This window comes from Mytilus galloprovincialis, chromosome 14 (assembly GCF_965363235.1).
Source record: "Mytilus galloprovincialis chromosome 14, xbMytGall1.hap1.1, whole genome shotgun sequence".
NCBI classification, from domain to species: domain Eukaryota; kingdom Metazoa; phylum Mollusca; class Bivalvia; order Mytilida; family Mytilidae; genus Mytilus; species Mytilus galloprovincialis.
In genome coordinates this window covers 36,286,319-36,303,398 of record NC_134851.1, presented here as the reverse complement: position 1 = coordinate 36,303,398, position 17,080 = coordinate 36,286,319, and the positions used below count along the sequence as shown (strand labels likewise).

Genomic DNA, 17,080 nt, shown 5'->3' with positions numbered 1-17,080 from the left:
TTAAATCTTTGTTATATACAATATACAATGTATATTCACTTTTTACTACCAACTGATAAATTAAAATAATCTTTTCCATTCAGTGATAACAAGCAGTTTTTTTTACATCTTAATATTTTATGATGTATTTAAATGAGTAGTTTTAAAATTTTAATATGTTGTTACTGACAACTAAATGAAGGTCAAAGTTCAATAATGGCGATTTTGACTTTTACCGTTCAGGAGTTATGGTTCTTGAAAGATTGAAAAATGGAGTTTCCAGTCGTGTCCGTGCATTTACGCATGAACTGTTCTACCAAAGCTTCCCAAATTTTAATATATTGTTACTGATGACAAAATGGAGGTCAAGTTCAATAATGACGATTTTGACTTTTACCGTTCAGGAGTTATGGTTCTTGAAAGATTAAAACATGCTGTTTCCAGTCGTGTCCGTGCATTTTCTCATAAACCATTAAACCAAAGCTTTTGAAATTTTTATATGTTGTTACTGATGACAAAATAGAGGTCAAGTTCAATAATGACGATTTTGACTTTTACCGTTCAGGAGTTATGGTTCTTGAAAGATCTTAAAATTGTGTTTCCATTCACATTGTTGCATTTACTAATGAACCATTCAATCTAAGCTTTTCAAATTTTAATATGTTGATACTGACTACAAAACGGAGGTCAAACTTGATATTGACGATTTTCACTTTCAGCATTCATCAGTTATGGTTCTTGTGATATTGCCAGGACACAAATAAATGTTAATAAATCCGGTTTGCTGTCGTTGTGACAGCCTCTTGTTTTGGTTTATGCTAAGTTTATGTGACAGTTGTAATAAAGCTTTATATTTAGGACTATCAATATGATATTAATGATAAGTAAAGAAGGCGAAACATATCAGTGTGTGGCACTGTGTGCACTCTTGTTTATAAAGGCAACTGAATATGGTTGTATTAGATGACCACACATTTGAAAGTTTAAAAAAAAGCAATGGCAATTTTGTTAACATTATACCTAACATTTAATGATCACAATTATTTGAATTGCTTCAACAATTCTTATGTGACATTTTTACCATCTAGAATTAATTTGTGATAATCTGCACTTTTAAAGTTGAATATTCGTAACATTTTTTGTTCGAGCGTCACTGATGAGTCGTTCGTATAGGAAACGCGCATCTGGTGCAAATATTAAATTTCAATCCTTGTATCTTTGATGAGTTTATTGTTTTCTCTACAATGCTTGCTGGTTCTATATATTTGATGTCACCCTCACTGTATCAGCTTGTCTTAAAGATAGGAATCTTTGTATTTGGCTGCACCCTTTAGAAATGTTCTTTAGGAGCCAAGTTAAATGCATGATCAGGACAAAAGCATATTAATGTGCTACGACTATGAACCTCTCTCACAGAAAAGTTCAAATTGTGCTGCATAGTTGATTGCATCTAACTTCACAGTACCCAAATTGCACCTATTCAACAAAAATAGCTATCTTTTTTTCAAAGTTTTCTTTAAGACTAAACACTTGGTATTTTTTTTGATTTGATATAATACATGTCTATCAACATAGCTGAACATATTTAAATATACACAAAATGTTGACAGAAAATATCAACAGATGAAGTGTTCACTAGATATAAAGGTAAATCTACAGAAATGTCGTCATGCTACGTTCTCAAAAAGTCATCTTTTAAAATTGAGCAAATTAAATATGTTACAAGCATCCATTTCTTATAAAACGGATAGTGAATTGACTAATGTCAAATTATTCTAAATATTTAAAGAAATGGAACAAAACATCCGTTTTATAATTTTGTAAGGATGTGTTGCAATTTGGGTACTCCTCATTATTGAATCATAGACCGTTTAAAGGTTGATTCAAACACGTTTTTCTATGATTCAATATGGATTCAAAACTAAATTGGTGCGACCATATATAGTAAACAAGGCTACATCTACAAAATAAACACAAAATTGAAACTTATCTGGATAATAAAAACGTAGGTAACAAAACTGTTAACATAGGTACAATTTGGGTACTGTCACATTAACAATTGAACATAAAGGATGGAACAGATACAATTAAGTATACCTAATATATTGACTTGCATCTAAAAATTAACGAAAATTGTGGGTTGAAAACAAAAAGATTTTAGCTTCGAAGTTGTGAATTTCCTTTCTATATGCAGCGCCTGGATACAGAGTATATATATCCAAGTTGATATGATATTCCAAAGCTTGTATATCATGTCAAAATTTCCTTGATATTACAAGGAAGCTAGTTTACAAAGAGTTCAAAGTGGTGAAGCTGGAATCATCCCTTTGTTGATTTAATGGACGCCATCAAGAGATGGTTGACAGTTTTGGATTATCTGTTTAGCATATGAAAAATGTCGTTCGTAACTACAATTCTGTCCCCTTTTCCATTAATGTGACCTAATAGACAAATTACAGGTTTTGTACTTGCATGAGCAACAGGATGTGTGGCACCTGTGAAATAGGATCTGCTAACCCTTCTGATGCATATAAGATCACCCCAATACGTTGGCGGGGTTATCTGACTCAGTGAGTTTCTATGTTGTTTTTTTGAATGTATTTTGTCTGATGGGCTTTTTCATATTAGCCATGGTATTGTCAGATTATTTTCGACTTCTGAGTTAAAATATCACTTTGGTATCTTCTGCCTTTCATTCAAATATAATGAGAGGAATATATTTTTGATTTAAGGCGTCTGCAAGTAAAGCTGATTTGTAATAAGTCCAAATATTTAGCGGAAAGTTGTTTCGGAATACTCAATCAAACATTTTTTTACCAGATCGATTAGTAATCTTATGTATAAACAAGGATGTGTCCATAGTACATGGATGCCCAACTCGCACTATCATTTTCTATGCTCAGTCGACCATGAAATTGGGATAAAAAATCTAATTTGGCATTTAATTTAGAAAGATCATATCAAAGGGAACATGTGTACTAAGTGTCAAGTTGATTGGAATTCAACTTCATAAAAAACTAATTTGACCAAAATATTTAACCTGAAACTCGCACTTTCATTTTCTAGGTTCAGTCGATCGTTAAATTGGGGTTAAAAATTTAATTTGACATTCAAATTAGAAATCATATCATAGGAAACATGTATACTAAGTTTCAAGTTGATTGAACTTCAACTTCATTAAAAACTACCTTGACCAAAAACTTTTACATGAAGTGGGACAGACGGTCGAACGAACAGACGAACGAACGGATGCACTGACTGAAAACATGATGCCCCTCTACTATCGTAGGTGGAGTATATAAAAGAATGTGGTATGATAGAGAATGAGACACCTATCCGCAAAAGTTCAAATGAAGTTTATTTTAGTAATTAAAATCAATCGTACGGCATATAGCAATTATAAATACCTATACCATATACTAAGTAGTCGGCTAGAAAAGGCTCCGTCATGAAAAATATGAAACAATTCATTTAAGGAAACTATCAGCTTGCAACCAATAATTAAAATTCATTAATATGTTTGCATACTTATTCTAATTAGATGACACGTCAGTGTTGACAACGACTATAATGACACAGTGGATGGTGATGCTAGAAAAGTAACCATCTAACTCGTTGGAGTACACATTCAATATAATAAAGGAACCACACACAACTGTTATAAAAGTGGGATTTTTTAGCTAGCTTTTTCTTAGGAAACGCCTGTTCCAAATCAGGATATTATGATTGTTTTTCACTCATTCAGTTAATTGATACCGTTTGATTGTGTCAGTTTTATGGACTTTCCATTTTTTTTTTAATTTACCTTGGAATTTGGATTCTTTTACCTTTTTGAAACATTCGTCTAAAGTGTAATAGAAAATAATCAAAGTATACATACTATCTTAGTGATTTAATGGTTTGCATATTCTGCCAACAATTGCTTTGGTTTGAAACTGGTGAAGATATTCAAAAACAAAAGAAAAAAATCGAGGTTTCATCTTTAAATATAATATTCCTTAAAAGTTTCATTTCTGCATAAATAATTGAAAAAAAACCCAGAAGAATCCAAATACATATTATTTCTTGTATTTTCAATGCAGGGCAGATAAATCATTATACGTTATATGTAATTTGACATTTTATAATTATTCCAAATTTGCGTGATAATACGCTTTTAATATGTAACTGTTTTTAAATAACAGAACCATTACAGGTTCAATAAGTCAAACACGAAATAAAAAGGCCGCTTCGTTATAGTTTGCTACTAGAAGTAAGTTTTGAGTTTTATCAAAATGAATAGCTTGAGGATTTAAAAGTCCGTCACTAGCTCCAATCAGCTCTTTAGCCTGCTTTCCGTCCGGTGATATCATTACAATATTGTTTGAATCAAAACCAGCAACATAAATGTTAGAATAAGAATCTATGGTTATGCCGCATGGTTTTCTGAGCAACGAATCAGAATATGTCCATTGAACTTGACCATTGAAAACGTAACACACGACAGAATGCTCATGACAGTTGGAAAGAAAAATGAAATGATCATTTGAGGTTACGTAGGTATTCATTAATTTTAGGGGTGCATTATGCAGTTTCCGGACGTTGGTAAATTTCTTCTGCAACCTGTCATATATTCCAATCCCTTTTTCAGATATACAACAAATAAATAATCCATTATGATAGTTTAAGCCATAAGAATACCCGTCTACTTCAATAATTTGACGGGATTCTGCATTTCTACTATCGATCACGTAAATCCGATATGGAGGATTCCCCCCACCTGATACAGCTACTGTATTTGAATCGAGCACTGCAAGATCATATCCCATAGATTTAGATCCTAAAAAACCACGGTTGATTCTAGATGTGGAACAGATTTCACCGTTAGGCGCATATTTCATCAGATTGTTTTCATGCGCCTCTAGAAATAACATGTTTCCATCTTCTAAAATGGCACATCCAGAAAGGCCATTGACATTTATGTTAATCTTACGAACAAGTTTGACATTTATATTTTCAATTGATCTTGCTCCTGTTAAAGATTTATAAAGCTGTGCTGATGTATCTGCTCTCCAGGAAAAAAGATTATGTTTATCACACTTGTCTACCTTAATATCACCAAATGACTTTATTTCGTTTCTAAACTCTTCTAGTTTATCATTGAACATACATTCCAAGGTAAAGTTGTTGAGATTCCCATTATCATATAATTTTTGGACGTTAATTTCATTGGTTGAAACATTTTCCTGGAATGTCTTTGTTCCCATAAAGATTTGTAAATTGGATGCAAACATTTTGACAGAATCAACATCTTCTTTAATTTTGTCTACTTTCTTTTTTTCATCCTCTAATTTTGCAATCACTTTATTTATTTTCAGACAGTATTCATTCTCCATTGCAGATGCCTTTTCTAGTAATGCATCTTCTAAATTGTCTAAGCATGTATTGATTTCGTGACGTTTTTCCTTAATTTGCGCTGAAATCTTCTGCTTCTGTTCACGTAACTCGGTTAAATTTCGATTTCTGTCTTTTATAGCGGAACAAATATTAGTTTCTAGAACTTTGAGGGTTTTTTCAATGTTATCCAAAGCTACAGAGTGATATCCTGTAGAAGGTGTTAGAAAATCCTCAATGAAAATAATTTCCTTGCATTCCTTATGACTTGATATCAAACAACGTTTGCAGCACAGAGAGTCATGACATTTACAATAACATTCAAGAAAGCAATCATGCTCCTCACAGTTATGCTTTATTTGCTTGATGAAAGACGGTAATTTATTATATTTTTCTAAAGATATTGTCTGATGTGATTTTGTCGATTTCGATATCTTATGATGATGTCCACAGTCTCCGCAAAGAGCCTCTTCACATTGCGGACAATATTCCTCCGCTACCTTATTTTGGTCGCTGGCTAGGCAAATGTTGCAGAATGATGCAATTTCATCGGTGGCCATATCTGAAAAGTGCATGTCTTTTTGTTTAGGTCAATGACGGAGCATTTCAATTTACAGTTCTCCCAATCTACAATCCATACTTTGACCCTATGAAAAAAAAAGACAAAAAAATTTGTTTGCTAAAACATTTAAAAAGCTAAATATATGTGTCTTGGTAAAGGAACGCTAACTGAAAACCGTATTTCTATCTGAAATCCCCAACAAGTCCCACAATCCTTTAAATGTGTTTATAAGCGAAATGAATTGAGAAAAACAACCCCACTAAAAGTCCAGACTATGAATTGAGGTTTCGAAAGATCAATAAGCCTTGCTAAGAGTAAATAAAACTGAGAAGTGCATCCAATGTTTTCGAATTTAACGTGGTTTAAAAATTCTAAAATAAAATAAAAGTAGCATCAATGTTCAAAATTGAGCGAAATAGAATATTTTGGTTTCGCATGACAGGTCATTCATGCATAACAGGAACTTTTTACCCAGTAACAAGCCCGGTCTCGATCCTTTTACGGAATTTTCCTTTTACCTTGATTTGCATTTTTTATGTTTACCTATCGGAAAGTATCTAAATTCCCTGTAAACGACTATAGGGTGCAAATAAGTTTTGCGGGAAGTTGAATAAAAAATCGACACGTAATTTTTTAAGTACTAAATAAAATTTCAACTTTGTTTAAAAATATTCAATATGCTAATCAAGTTGTGTTTCATGTTGTAACTGATGGGTTGAAATATTGTTTTTTTCAAATTTTTGGGAAAAAAGTGTTTTTTTGAAATCTCAAAAAATGCAAAAAAAAGATATTTATTTATGTCTCAAATCAATGCTTTGGATATGAAAACAACGCACAGTAAATTTGGAACATTTCGGATTAGTTTTAAGATTGTGACCGCTTTTTGGATATCACTTTAAACATACTGTCTATGGTAAATCAGTTGATAATGTATACATTTTAACAATTTCTCGTGGGGCCGAACTTTACTAAACAAATAAACGAAGAAACTGTATGATTTTTAAAGACAAATTGATGGCAAACATTGTCTTTACCTTTAAATGAGAGGTTGGCATCATTAGTTGAAACTTCTGTTTTTCAAATTGTCGTTTTATGTAAATTTTGTAAAAAACAAAAAAAATCGTCAAAAAACATCACGGAAAGCAAAAAAATATTTTTTTTAAACGGATTTATATTACCATAATGATGAAGTATTACTACATTCTATATTGGTCCTATAAACGGAAAACTTTATCTTAAATTTGAAAAAAAGTCTTGTATCGTTTCTTTTGTTGCTAGTATATGTTCTCCACGAGTTGTCTAATTATGGATACTTTATTACTCATTGCCTATGTTTTTACTTTTGGTGTACACAAATTCATGAAATACAAAAGGAGAAATTCGAATTAATGGTCTGAGGGAATTTTACTAAGATGCCAAAACAAAATGATAGTATTGAGTTTTGCCTTTTCATTTACAAGCATTGCATTCTGAATGATGATGATTATCTATATAGCTATCAGCAGTTGTTGTGTTTCAATTTTGTAAAAAAAGAAAATCTGCAAGACTTCGGATGATATGTTTATTTTTTCATATTGGAATCCATAAACATGACATGACAACCAATGTCAAGTCTTTTTTTTCTTATGAGGCTGACATTTCAAATACCAAAGTATTTGGAGCAGGTACTTTTTAAATAATTTAAATAAAAGAAATAAAATGATAAGATAATCAAACGTCTTTTCGTAAACTTATATTTGATTCTACACTTGCATTTGAACTAGAATCAGATTTTGATACAGACTCAGAGTGTAATAAAGACAACTTTTAAATATGTTTGTAAGTACATTCTCTTCATTCTCATTCAACTAGTACATTGGCAGTAATTTATATGCTGGCCCACTTTTTTTTTATTGTCAAACTGTTTAGGAATAGTATATACTCAGGTGCCAAGGAAATGTAGGCAGCTCTTAAGATATAGGGTTGAAAAGAGCAAACCCCTTTACACGAACACTCATGTAAGCGGAAAGGCACACGTATATCCTAAATTGATACGCATATACAATCTAATTACCAGATAAATTGTTTCCGCGTTTATTTCTATAAAAACAGACCATGTGTAGTTTGACTTGCAGTATCATGTTCGCTTTGTTATCCGACCAAGGACATCATACACTTACGTGTTGATATCTTTTAGTTCCATTCAAAATCATTCTAAGACTTATAATTTATTGATGTGAATTTTGTCCTTTGTTTGTGTTGTTTATAAGTTTTCTTTATTTCTCGTTTTTATATTTACCGACATACTTTGTGTACTGTTTTGACTACGGGTCTGGTTTTGCATGTACTTTTGTTGTTGCTGGATTGAAGATTTCAAAAAATTAATTTTAAGGGCGATCAATTGAAAAACAGACATGACCCTTTATTAAATTCAGAATTTAGAACTTTACTTGTTCTTACCTGATTGTAACATCATACAAATTATAGTTAATGTGTATCTTCATACATTTAAACTTTTCTATCTATACTTATTGATTTTACCTGTGAGTATACACGTACACAAGTGTGTTAAAGATTAGTACAAGTAGGACACGTACGTACACATTTGATAAATGTTTGGATATTTAACCGTCCCTCTATTGTCAACGTCGTTCACTACAATTCACTACATTTGTTGCATGAAGGGAACATGGAGAACAGCTAAATCATTCCGCTTACTAAGTTTATTTCAGTACCGTTCTTTGAAACTTCAAAAATGAATGTCGAAATCAAGGAACAATTTTAATTATTTCAAACATAAACTGCTTTAAAAACGTTCGTCTTTCAATTTCTCCCAACAAACTTTAACTGATGAATGAACGACAATAACCGTATATTGTCTACTCAATCGTAATTACTGTACACAGTCTGTAAGTTTATATGCTCTCCCTCATCAACGCATAAAACGATGATTTTATTTTCAATGAAAGCCGTGTAATTTCAATCAATTGAAAACAATGAGGATTGATAAGTTATGATATTTTCCATAACATTTCAGATTTGCTACTGCAGGACATATGTTTTATGATTAGTTAAGCGAATATAGTTTCACTCTGTCCGTCGAAGATATAATAGTTCAAATATTATTTCTAAAATCGATGCATTTTGAACTCTTCAACTGCTTATCCAACTTACAGAAATGGAAGTCTAAACATCACTCTTTTAAAAACCAAAACCTCGACCCCATTAGGTCCGTTTGCCAACGTAGGCACGTCGTATGATTTCTTTACCCTTTATACTACAAAAACTAATATTATTATCAAACAGAATTTTCCCCTGTTTTGAAAAAAGAAAGTTTTATACAAAAGCAGTTGCCTCCATTTCTTTTGAGTACACAATTAGGAATATATACTACACGTTTATGATATGCAAACATATGACTTTGAGATGATGAATAGCAATACAATCGCTGTTTCATTCGGTTTTTGAGTTATTTGATGTGGATATACTGTGCTATGGATGGATACCTCATATCCTTTTTTTTTTAAAGAAATGATAAATGAATTTTTTTTGAGAGAGGAAGCATGCGGTAAAGTATTATGATTGGAACAGACTGACCCGTTTAATACAATTATTTTCCTTGAATGTAATGAATCTCAAAGCTACAAAAGACATAACAAAACACCTAACTTTATAGATATTTTAAAAGCAACAGCAGCTGTAACAAGAGCCTAAATCCCTCACCTGTATTGTTTTGCTTTAAATTTTCATCAAAGATTATTTTTGCTTTTCAATTCATATACCAGTCAGGAGTCTACTTCGTCAGAATTATCTCCCCATTACGCCAGTTCATTTTCACAATCGTAGAAATGGAAGCCATTGTAGGGATGACGCGCTACCAATTTTGCTCATGGAAACCGATAAATTTATCCACATTGTACCATTACGATCCTTATATGTCAGTTGTATTTTAAAAGACAAATGTATCAACTAGCTAATGAGCATCAGTTAATGATCTTGTCTGCATTGATTCAACTTAAAGCTATTGTCTGATCGGTTGTCAGGTGGAATTTTTGTAAATTCATAAACATTTAAAAAAATTCTAATTAAAAATTTCGTTGAAGGGCAGACTAGATTTTTTTAGTGTATAAAGACTATAAACCCTAGTTTTCACACACAAAAAAAAAACATTTTTTCAAAGATATGCATTTTCATCATCCAACTTGAAAGATTGTCGTCAAGTACTTTCAGTAAAGAAATAGCTATTCGAACACACCTTCTCTGTTTTTGTGACTCATTAGATAGGTATTTCACTTGACCCATATTTTTCATCTTTTATTACTGTTATTTTTTTGTGTTATAAAGTCAATCTGTAGCTTTGATATATAAAAATAATAGAATCTGAAGCGAGACGATGGATGAAATAATCTTACTTTGTAAGATATCAATACAAAATATTCAACTCAAACACGCCCTAACATAAAAAGGTGCACTTGATTTTCTCTTTTCGATATAATTGTTACCCATTCTTTGGAATTTTTCTTGAGTCACATAATATAAGGTCAGACACGAAAATTTTTGAACTAATAGATTGATATGTTTTCCGTCCGTGGTAATTTTTTCAAAGAAATCTGAGGTTATGCATTTTCTTCATCCAACTTGAAAGATACCCATGTCGTCGACTTGAAATATAATTGTTCTGCTTAACTATGTACTAGATAAATTAAAAACTTATGCAAATGGTGTAATTGAGAAGAATATTGTAATTTTGTTTGTTTCTATTAACTTTTAAAACTTCACCATAGTAAACAATACAGTACACATTTATCGCCTTCTCTAACAAAAAGCTTCGATTCTTTTCTTCTATTTCAACCGGGTTTCCGACTGATACTGTTTACAGTTTATCTCATCTAAAATTATAGTCACCGAAAACTGCAAAATTTCCTTAAAATAATCAATTCAGGGACAATAACTTACAAAATAGATACCTGATTTGGCAGATAATTTCAGGGCAGCTAATGAATACGTTAACTTCTACCTAATTTGCTTTAAATGTTCAATTTTTGTGACATCCACTTTTACAGACACATGATTATAGAGGATTAAACAGGAAAATAAAAAAAATATCTGCAGATATGCAAACCTTATTGTCTCGTCATCAAATTGTTTGAAGTGAATTGTTCAAGTTTTTTGCTTTCTGTATGGTGATCATATGAAAACTGAAATGATATTTTCTACCAAACTTCGATTGCGTAAAACTGTCATTTGTAAGCCCTTTCCTCCGAACTTCCGATATTCTAAAATCATAATGCGACAAAGGAAGCTGTCTGAAGACACTTAAGTATATTTTTTGCAGAACCTATCCTACAAGAAACTTGCTGACATGTAACCGTATATTTCATCTTAGCTATAAAATGAAACTACAGTCCAGGGTGTTAATATAAAAGGGCAGTCCCCATAACTGAAAATGTAGTACTTTACATTTAGCATGTGTAAATGAGGACAGAAACAACGGTTAAATACCGTTCTGAAAGCTCGGATATACTAATAATGGATTATCAAGAAATGCCACCTTTTAATATTCACCGTGTCGCTATTAGGTTCTATCTTAGAAAACTTTTTTGTGTCAAGCTACGAAAACACATCTATGACAAATTTTGATATTTGATACAAGGTTCAAAAATGTCTGGTTTGAAGTGTTTAGAATAGTTCAAACACGTGTCTCTTAAACAGTTTTATGTACAATACATTATTTAAATATGTTCATTCGACTACATTCGTTTACAATATTGTGACTTGAAAATACTTGAGAGAAATAATACAACATATACTATTCAGTATAACTCATATCTTTACCAATATCTAGAAAGTGACAATGAGGGAAGGTTGAAAACAAAACCTGACGACGAAGGAGATGATTTCAGCTTCCCAATTGTGAAATTTCCATTTCTATGTAGCAACTTTCCAGCAGGGCCTGTATACGAATTATATATCTCCCAGTAAATTTGATAATTAACGGCTTGCATTTCCAATCACGATTTTATTGGAATAGGGATACTTCTCACTAGAAATTATTAAACCAAAATTTCCAAGTAGTAAGGTTGAAATTATGTCTACGAAAACATCCCGGACGCCATAACTAGCTGATTGACCGTTCTTGAATATCCATGTCACAGCTAATTGTTACCGGGTTTGTACGACGTGTTGCTTATGTGGAGATGGATCTGCAACTGCGATCAACCCCAGTTTGTGGTGGGGTTCGTGTTTCTCAGTCTTTAGTTTTCTATATTGTTTTGTCTGTACTATAAGTCCTTTTTCTTTTATACCATGTGGTTGTCAGTACATTTTCGACGAATGCGTTTGAATTCTCTGTGGAATCGTTCCCCCTCTCTTTTTTTGACATGTACACAATTAGGAAGGTAACCATCGTTTACAAATAACGGTTGACCATTTACCAAAAAAAGTAAGATAATTTATTCATTTCATGCTTATTTTTGAATGAATATGTGTGTAACATGGACTAATGTTATCTAAAATTGCTGTACACAAATAACGTTGTGAATAATTGGTCTTGCTTATACATCAATGAACTCCCAAGATATTGTTTCAATCTGTAAGTTTGAATTTATGTATTGGCTATTCTTCATTTGATCAGGTAAGAAACCTGTGCGTCCAGTAGGGTAATATTGATTGTGTTAAGCTGTTTTATGAAACGTCATATAGGAAGGCAACTCCGTTATAGTTAGTGACAAGAAGTATGCTTTTGTTTTTTTCAAAATAAAGGGCGTGAGGATTTGAAATTCCGTCCCTGGACCCAACTAGTTCTTTGGCTTGCTTACCATCTTTTGATATCACTACGATATTGCTCGATTCAGAACCAGCCACATAAACGTTGTTTTTATGATCTAAGGTGATTCCGTGAGGACGTTTTATCAACGAATCGGTATATTTCCATTGTACCTGTCCACTAAAATCGTAACATATGACAGAATTATCATTACAGTTTGAATGAAAAATGTTATTTTCATTTGAAGTTACGTAGGACTTAGGTACATATTGTGGTGCATTAGGCAGTATTCGGACATTCTTCAAATTTTGATGCAATCTGTCAAATATTTTAATGCCTTTGTTATAAGTGCAACACATAATTGAACCATTGTGATGGCTAAGGCCGTAACAGTTGTCACCTGTGTCGAACACTTGACGCAATTTTTCACTTTCCATATCAAAGAAGTAAATCTTGTAGCCATTTCCTCCACTTGATACAGCTACCGTGTTAGAATCAACCACTGAAAGGTCATATCCAATGTTGTTTATTTTAGGTTCGATGCGTGATTCGGAAAGACATTCCCTTGTTTGACTATAACTAAGAAGCTTATTTTGGTACATTGGTAGAAAGAACAAGTTTCCAGTTTCTGACATGGCACATCCAGAAATACCATCGTAATCTATGGTTATTTTACGTACTAGCCTGACACGTAAGTTTTCAATTGATTTCTCCAATGGAGTAGATCTAAATATTTGTGCAGATTTATTACTTTTCCATGAAAAGGAAACATGCTTTTCACAATTTTCCACCTTTATATTACCAAATGTCTTCAACTCGTTGACTAATCCGTTAAGTTTTTCGTTAAACGTAGATACCATTTTTAAGTTTTCAAAGCTCCCATTGTCATATAAAAGCTGAACACTCAGTTCATTGGTAGAAACCTTTTCCTGGAATGTCTTCGATCCTATAAAGATTTGTATATTGGTAGCAAACCGTTTTACAGATTCAATATCTTTTTGAATTTCGTCTACTTTCTTTTTTTCCTCATTCAATTTTGCAATCACGTCCTCTATTTGTTTACTGTATTCTTTTTCAATTACAGATGCATTTTCTTGTAATGCTTTCTCTAAATTGTCTAAAAGTATATCAATTTCTTGACGTTTTTCCTTAATTTGTTTTGCAATCACTTGTTTTTGGTCACGTAATTCAGTCAAATTTCGACTCCTGTCCTTTATAGCGGAAGAAATGTTTATTTCCAGATCTTTCAAAACTTTTTCAATGTTATCCAATGCTACGGATGGGTGTCCTTTGGATGACGTAAGAAAATCTTCTATAAATATGATTTCCTTGCATTCTTTGTGATCTGATATCGAACAAATTTTGCAGCAAAGAGAGTCATGAGATTTGCAATAGAATTCAAGTATACAGGCGTGCTCCTGGCAATTATGGCTAATTTGCTTGAAGAAGGATGGCAATTTGTTATATTTGTCTATAGAGATGGTCTGATGTGATTTTGATAATTTTGATATCTTATGATGGTCTCGACAGTCTACACAATGAGCCTCCTCACACTGTGGACAGTAATCTTCTGCTGACTTGTTGAGGTCCCTGTGTTGGCAAATGTCGCAAAATGGTGTATTGTCGTTCGTGGCCATTCCTATAAATAGTTTGTCTCAGTTGGGGTCCTATATTGCGACATGTAATACTCTACACTTTAAATCTAGCAAAAAATATAAATATAGAAAAATATACTCATTAAAGAGAAAAACATATGTTTCTTTTAGATTCTATGAAAATCGTAAAACTGATCAATAATAAAATGTGTGCTGGTTAACACTTTCCCCCTGTGAAATCATTAATAAAATTTAAGATAAGTAACTTGAGAGTAATTATAAAAAGAAGATGAGGTATGATTGCCATTCAGACGACTTTCCACAACAGACCCCATGACACATACATTAACATATATAGGTCACCGTTCAACTGTCACAAATGAGCAAAACAAATACCGCATAGTCAGCTATAAAAGGCCTTGAAATGACAAATGTAATACAATTCAAACATGTTAGCTAGCGCTCAACCCTCCCCTAACCTCAAAGAGTAGTGTAACAGTACCACATACATGTAGTAGACGTGGAAGGCAACTTGTATATCCCAACCACAAAAAAAACACTTATTACTTATCTGACAGTACTCCCGTGTACTAACAAGTAGTTAGAAGAACTATTAAAACAATCATGAATTTATGACTAAATTATCAATCAGTGCACATCCAACATCCAATTGATTCAGTCTAAAGACGTCATAAAAGCGAGAGAAAAAACATGACAGTGTGCAATACCAAGATATATGTATCGACAGATTGAAGAACCATGAATGTGCATATGTAGATAACAATACTATTGATTTTGCGTCTAATTTTACCGATACAAAATTGAAAAATAAAAAAAATAAATAAAACAGTATTCAAAAATCTAATTACAGGGTGCATTGGTAACCTTTTAGATTATATCAAAGACATAAACAAAAATGTGATTGAAGCGCAAATACATTTGTAAGTTTATCCAAAGAGTTGCACTGTAACGTTTTTTTTTTAATATTTAAACCATTTCTTTAGTTTTCAAATGTACAAACTCAGAGTGGCTCAGTTTCAATTCGGATGAAGGATAAAGTATGAATAGCAAGAGATACTACTTCATTCGGCAATCTTTTTGCAATTCATGTTATTCCTTCAGTTAATTTTTTTCCTTTGATTTGCATAATGGCAAAACACTGTATTCAATTGTTTTAGAATATGACTTTTATGTATAGTTTTCAAAACGATTTAGGTAAGTACGGGTGTATGTGACGTCATCTGGATTTTGTATTGTTATGCTTGTATACCTTTTAGATAAAAATGCATTAAAACGTTTAAAAAATAATGCATTTAAACATTAAAATAAATGCCTTTAAACATTTAAAAAATAAATGCCTTTAAAGACTTTAAAAATAAAATTCTTTAAACATTTTAAAAAGAAGGCCTTTAAAGACTTAAAAAAAAGCCTTTAAACTTTTAAAAAAGAAAGCCTTTAAACATTTAAAAAAAAATGTCTTTAAACCTTAAAAAAACTTTTTTTTTCAAAATAGACTGCATATTTTTCAAAAATCAACATTTTTAAGTCCTTAATTAAACTACGTCTACAGAAATTTGATAAACATAAGTCAACATTTCTATGATGACAGCAACGTATTGTTATTCGGGTCATTATTGTTTAAACGTCAAAGTGTATAAGCAGGCACATGAATAGTATTAAATGAATCTCCTCATCAAAGCGAGAGGGTTAGCGCTATAAAACCAGGTTTTATCCATCATTTTCTACATTTGAAAATGCCTGTACCAAGTCAGGAATATGACAGTTCTTGTTCATTCGTTTTTGATGCGTTTTGTTATTTGATTTTGCCATGTGATTATGGACTTTCCAAATTGATTTTCCTCTGGGTTCAGTATTTTTGTGATTTTACTTTTCCCCGTTTATTTTATTATACAGACATCTACCTCTTTAATAGCGGTGCGGTTTCAAATGTATATATGTCTACAGCATGTAAAACACATATAAACGTAATTTGTAGGATCCTTTACTATAGATAATTTAGCTGATCTGTAACAATAACATCTTCATGCCTTATATATCATGTACTGTAGTACGCCGCTAGATTAAAAACTGACGAGGAAAGGTAACACACGGCCAGCGAAAGCTCTTTTTTTGAAAGCCCAGGTGGTCGTGTGGTCTAGCGGGACGGCTGCAGTGCAGGCGATTAGGTGTCACGATATCACAGTAGCATGGGTTCGAATCCCGGCGAGGGAAGAAGCAAAAATTTGTGAAAGCAAATTTACAGATCTAACATTGTTGGGTTGATGTTTAGACGAGTTGTATATATATAGTTATGTGTAGTATTGTTTTCCTGGTTGGTACAGTTTTTAATAATCTGACGTGTTGCACAAATGCAAATCAAACACAGATATCGACCATTATTAAGTTAGGATATTGATACAACTTTTCCAACCTGCTTGTAACTTTGTCAGACTTTGAGCTGCTGTGTACCTTCATAGATTTAAACTACACTATCTACGATTATTGATTTTACCTGTTGTGGTTACATGTGTACATGTGTATAAACAATCAATACGAAGTAGGTCATATAGTTTTTGAAAAATGTTTAGATATTTGGTGTCCCTCTTTTTCATGTCCATTAATACAATTTCACTATTGTCTGTAAGTGAATTCTCATACATTCTTTTATATATAATTAATTTGTTTGCATCTTCTATGAGATTAAATGAAAAGGAACCTTACAATATATCCAACGTGCAATTACTTTAATCAAATCAAATAATCTATGTCCTGCCATGGATTACTTTCGAGGTGCACATGTTCGACGATACAATAATGACATGGGTG

General features: G+C 32.2%; 1 long non-coding RNA gene across 1 annotated transcript; it reads right to left on the bottom strand.

Moving 5' to 3' along the window:
* Positions 1-13,693: 13,693 nt before the first annotated feature.
* LOC143058515 (uncharacterized) lies at positions 13,694-16,767 on the bottom strand. Its single transcript, XR_012973100.1, has 2 exons — positions 16,686-16,767; positions 13,694-14,361 (listed from the first exon to the last, which is right to left on the bottom strand). It is a non-coding gene; the product is annotated as an uncharacterized LOC143058515 (long non-coding RNA).
* Between the last annotated feature and the right edge of the window lie 313 nt (positions 16,768-17,080).